At 45.7% G+C, this 5,630-nt stretch overlaps 1 protein-coding gene across 1 annotated transcript in view; it reads left to right on the top strand.

The window, feature by feature from the left end:
* The first annotated feature begins 277 nt into the window (after nucleotides 1-277).
* LOC107373172 (zinc finger protein 235) overlaps nucleotides 278-5,630 on the top strand; it is a 49,061-nt gene continuing 43,708 nt past the window's right edge. The window contains exon 1 of the mRNA XM_070548486.1: nucleotides 278-613. The gene's annotated coding sequence lies outside the window, so the exon portion shown is untranslated. The remainder of the gene's footprint in view (nucleotides 614-5,630) is intronic.

The raw sequence follows: 5,630 nt of genomic DNA, 5'->3' as shown, positions 1-5,630 counted from the left end.
TTGTTCTCAATGTGCATGGCATAACGGATGGTGGCCCTCGGTAGTTTGGAAACTCTGGATACGGCCCTGCTACTGTCTCTCGTCAGAAGCGCTTGCGAAGCACCGCAGCTAGAGAGGAAGAAGCCTGTGGCTTTTCAAAATAAGGTAAAAAAATGAACGTTTCATGATATTTTAATTATTTCAAACTACGATTATGGTTAACATAAGTGCGCAAATATAGGCTATATGTGTCACTTCTTACGTTGTTGTACAGAAGTGTAACGGGTTGCGATTTGTTGTGGTTGGACTTTTATGTTGAAGGGCTGTTCTTGGCCGGCTGTGTGCAGAGTTCCGGTTCGGTTGTTTAGAAGAAAACGAGCTAGTGTGATCGGAGATCGTTAACGGTGTTTCTGCTGGAGTTAAGACGTGGGCTGCGGCCAACAGTAACCCGGAATAAAGATCCGAAACGGAAACAACAAGTTGGAGTCATTAGCATCTCTTAGAAAAGGCAACAAAAGTGTGTTTTATAGGTGTGGTGGCTTTTGTTGAGCCGTGGCGGTGCGACACGAACTAGTTTAGCCCAGCAGAAAGGCCCCGCGGCTGGCTGGACCCAGCTCGACACAGCAGCAGAGCGGTAAGCTTCATATCACTCTAAAATGTCGGCTAACTTTACTGTACACGTTCATTTACGGGCATTAGCAGCGTGCTAGCATTAGCATCCCACCTGCTAACGCTAGCACAACATGCTAGTAAAGTTAGCTCCCAGATTATTGTGGATTCGGACGATTTTTGTGGAATAAAACGTGATCTGGGAATTGTGATGAACGCCTTTTTACACCAGATGATAACCTTCCACTGACTGTAGCAGCAGAGCGCCTGTGTGTGTTACTCCGTGAGTGTGATGTGATGTTAGCATCCAGTAAATAAATCCCACATCAGCTAAAGAGCAGCGCGACTAAACGAGGCTGAAGTTAACCTCCGATTCGGGAAACGGCTAAAGTGCCATTACACACAATTTTTCTCTTCTCTGACCTTATTTAATCTGCTCTACCTCAAAAACTACAACACCCATAGGCGTCATTTTAACCGGGACGCCGGGGACATGTCCCCGGCAAAATTTGTGATTGGCAGCTGTGTCCCCCCCACTTTCAAAAAAGCCTGCTGATGAGGATTTTTGTTTTACCAGCTCAGATCTTATACCAGGGGTCAACAACCTGTTCCCATCAAAGAGCCATTATTACCCGTTTCCCACAGTAAAGAAAACACGCAGCAGCCGCGGCGTTGTGGGCGGGGCCTACCCTCAGACAGCAGAGCGCTGCTCACAACCAGGTGACAGCAGCAGGTACCGGTCGCTCGCATGGACATCGCACCCGTGGGGGATTCAACACCCACACTTTTCCAGCTGTTTTGCTCACCTCCACACCAGTCTGGTTTCTTTACGTCGCACTAACTCTGTTTTCCTCATCTCCTTCTTCACCTCCCGCTTCTGACAGCCGATGTCGGGTTCAAGGAGAGCAGGAGAGGGAGGGACGGAAGAGCTCGACTGAATTCATAATTTTACATCTTGACATTAGCTGTACAAAGTCTGAGTTTGATAAAGTGAAGAACAACAATTTGCAGAGGTTTATAACAGGCGCGGTGCCAGGTTTTCATTTTTGGGTGGGCCACGGTGATTCTGGACGGACCTTAATAAGCGGCGACTTAAGTGAAGCAGGCAGGTCGCGCTAGAAAATGTCGTTTAAAAAGACGTCATAAATGTGTTCCCCCATCATTTTTATTTCTAAAATATGAAGTAAAAACTCCCAATTTAATTTTCATTCATTTGTCATTAATATGTAGTCTACACCCGTGCGTTAAGTGGACCATCTTCCAGTAAAAGCAAAACATCCAGCCCACCTCTCCAAATGCGTAAAATGTGCATCAGCCGCTAGTTAGGCGCGCCGCGCGCACCGTCAGCTACGTCAGCCCAGTCAAGAGCAGAGCAACTAGAATAGAGGATAATTGTTTCTGGATGTGGATGGAGATTACATTTTACAGCAGCCTGATCATCATTTAAATACGTAAACCATCACCTGTCTTCTAGTCCACGCTATCAGCATTATTTTAATTGGTGTGTGTGTGTGTGTGTGTGTGTGTGTGTTTTCCACTTCAAACAGTGGTCTAACCAACCAGACCAGCGTGTCCAGTAACATATTAATGTTACAATTAAACAGTTACACTTCATGTAGGCTAGGAACGTTTCACCTGCCGTGGCCCGACCGCTTCTGCTCCACATAAACTTTGTGCGTGATCAAATGTCTCTACAGGAGCTTTCTGAGCTGAAGAGGCGATTCTGCCTCAGACTGGATGCGTAATGCGTCTCCATATTAGAGACGGGAACAAGCGCTGTTCAGCCAAAGTTGAATAATTTCATAAAAAGAACATTTTTCCAAGCTCATCCATGCGCATCAGTGTGTGTCGGGGTAATTCTTTCAAAACAGCCAGCATCCTTGAGTTTATCCGTCAAAATAAAAGTCTAATATAAATATCTGTAACCTGTCATTTAACTGTTTTGCCTTCCTGTGAAGATTGTTGCAAAGAGAAACAACTAAACTTGATTAACCCCAGAGCACTGCGCTGTACGTCGTGACTGTAAATGAGGGGGAACGATTTAATCGGATCCTTTTCTTTTCAACATGGTTTAATGTAAAGTTTCATTCAGTACAAACTTTAGTTACATCGATCTAACGAGTCAGAGCCTGGTTTTGTATTCTGAACAGTTTAAACGTGTTTAAAACGGAGACATGCGTGACGCGTCTAAAGTTCGCACCTGCTCTGCTATTATGGAAATTAAACTAACAAGATGAATAACATGAAATTATTTTAGGCACAGACAACATCCTCCACACTTTTGAAAAGCTTGCAACGCGCCTGGTCGCTCGTGTACGTCAAAGTACACTCTCAGAACCAGAGCACATGTGAGAAGGTTCCTCCCACTGAAGCGAGTGTTTTCCAAACCCTGTCTCTCAGAGACTTGTCACTTAGAAAATGTTCCCTGATTATGAAACTTTGGCTGAAAAGTGCTTGTTCCTGTCTCCAATGTGGCGACACATCCAGGAGCCGTCTGAGGAGAATCCCAGAATCTGACATCCTCCAGCTCAGGAAGCGCCTATGATTACGCACAAGCGTGACGCGTCAACCCGGTCTCACAGTAAGACCGGGTTGGACCTGTTCAGGTTTACGCAGACAATCTTTACATTTAGAATTGGCATACAGATGTAAAATTAATGCAGTAAAATATAAAGCATTTTATTTAAATATCCATTAATTATTTTACAAGCACAGAGAGCCGCATCAGATGGATGGAAGAGCCGCATGTGGCTCCAGAGCCGCCGACCCCTGTGCTAGCCTACTTTATTGTCCCCAGCAATTTTTAAACCCCACTCAAGTGTATGGTTATTGTCCCCAGCCATTCTGAAAACAAACTGACGCCCTTGTCAACACCCACACTATTCAAACCTGTTCTAGAATATTCTACTATAAAAGCAGATCAAATTAAACCGTATAGGATTTGTGATCCTTTCCCTGATTTGTAAAACCTCAACAAAGCCTGATTTATGGGTTTTTCAGCATCTGGCCAACGATGGAACCGCTGTAGCTCAAAAACTACAACAGAGACACTCAGGGGGGCTGCCAGAGATTTTGGGCCCCGTGAAAAAATATCAAGTTGGGCCCCGTGGGGGCTCATCCATAGCTGGAGCTGGGGTTCCACCCTCCCAGATTCGAAGGGAGAAAAAAATATAATATACATACGTTATATTAGTGTTTCAGTTTTGCTTAATTATGTACGTCTACATGCATTCTTACCTTACTGGGCGCACTCAGTTCATCCAGTTAAAATCCTTTACCTCAGAACCCTCCCCAGTCAAGTCAGGTGTGCCCCAGGGCTCTGTCCTGGGGCCCCTCCTCTTCATAGTATATCTCCTCCCTATCGGCAAAATCTTCCGCAAATTCAATATCCAGTTTCACTGCTTTGCAGATGACACCCAGCTCTACATTTCCATTAAGCCCAACTCAACTCTCCCACCATCCTCCCTTACACTCTGCCTCTCTGAAATCAAATCATGGTTCACCTCTAATTTCCTCAAACTCAACGGCAATAAAACTGAACTTCTTCTAGTTGGCACTAACTCCACCCTCTCAACATCTGACAGCTTTTCTTTAACTATTGACAGCGCCACAGTCTCCCCCTCACCTCACGTCAAGAGTCTGGGTGTCATTCTCGACAGCTCACTTTCTTTTCAAGCTCACATTAATAACTTAATTCGGTCAGCATACTTCCATCTACGTTCCATAAACCGTCTCCGTCCCTCACTGACCCCTCACACTGCCGCCATTCTCGTCCACAGCCTCGTCACCTCCCGTATCGACTACTGCAATTCACTTCTTTATGGTCTTCCCAACAAACTCCTTCATAAACTGCAACTGGTCCAGAATTCAGCAGCCCGTATTATCACCAGAACCCCTTCCTTTCACCACATCACCCCGGTTCTCCAGCAGCTTCACTGGCTCCCAGTTAAATTCAGGTCCATCTTCAAAATTCTCCTCCATACCTTCAAAGCAATCCACAACCTCTCTCCTCCATATATCTCAGACCTTATAAGTATTCACACCCCGTCCCGTTCACTCAGATCTTCTTCTTCCATCCATCTTGCGGTTCCTTCTGCCCGCCTCGCTACCCTGGGGAGCAGAGCTTTCAGCCGCTCTACTCCTCGACTCTGGAACTCACTTCCCCCAGACATCAGGAACGTTGACAGTTTTACCCTTTTCAAAACAAAACTCAAAACACATATGTTTAAATCTGCCTACAACCTCTGATTTTATTGAAATGTTTCTCTCTTTGTTTTTTCTTCTTTGGGTTTTATTATTGTTTTATTGTATTTTATTACGTGTTTTCTGTCAAGTGACCTTGGGTGTCCTGAAAGGCGCTTTTAAATAAAATGTATTATTATTGTTATTATTATTATTATTTACATATCATTTTCACCAGCTGTCTCTCATTAAACAGTGAATTTCCTTCAACAGAACAGGGGTGGACCTTTAAAGCGCCCGAGCGCCAATGGCGCTAAATTTTCTCGTCGGGCGGTAAATACTTGACGACTTACCGCCCGGGTGGCGCCCAAGCCTTATTTGTCATTTACACACCGGCTTTCACCTTCATCATGGCCCCGCCCTGTAGGAAGCTGCTGTTTTCGTTTCGCGCGCGTGAACCTGCGCGCCTCTAGCCACGTACTGCACTTGTACGATTCGTGCACGTACTGCACGATTCTAGTTATTGTCACGTGAACTGTAAGTTCACTATTAAAGACGAAGTGGAACCACGCTAGAAACACACAAGCACGCAGGTCACCACAGGGATGGGATTTCTTGATGAAATCTCCGGAAAAACGCTTTAAAACTGGTGAGGAGAAGCGAGACAGTTCGAAACGGTATGAAGCAGAGAAGCGTGTGCGTAGGTGGAATGATTCTTGGCGGTTTAAAGAAGACGGGAGGCGCGGAGAATGGCCGTGTTCGAGTTGAGCTGCGCCTCGCCTGGGAAACAGACCAGAGCAGCAGGGGGAGTGGCTGAAAGCCGGCGTTTAACGACGGGGACACACCGGCCGCGGATGCGC

Source organism: Nothobranchius furzeri, chromosome 2 (genome assembly GCF_043380555.1).
Source record: "Nothobranchius furzeri strain GRZ-AD chromosome 2, NfurGRZ-RIMD1, whole genome shotgun sequence".
Taxonomy (NCBI): domain Eukaryota; kingdom Metazoa; phylum Chordata; class Actinopteri; order Cyprinodontiformes; family Nothobranchiidae; genus Nothobranchius; species Nothobranchius furzeri.
Note: the sequence above shows the minus strand (reverse complement) of the source record. Positions and strands in the feature narration are given on the sequence as shown.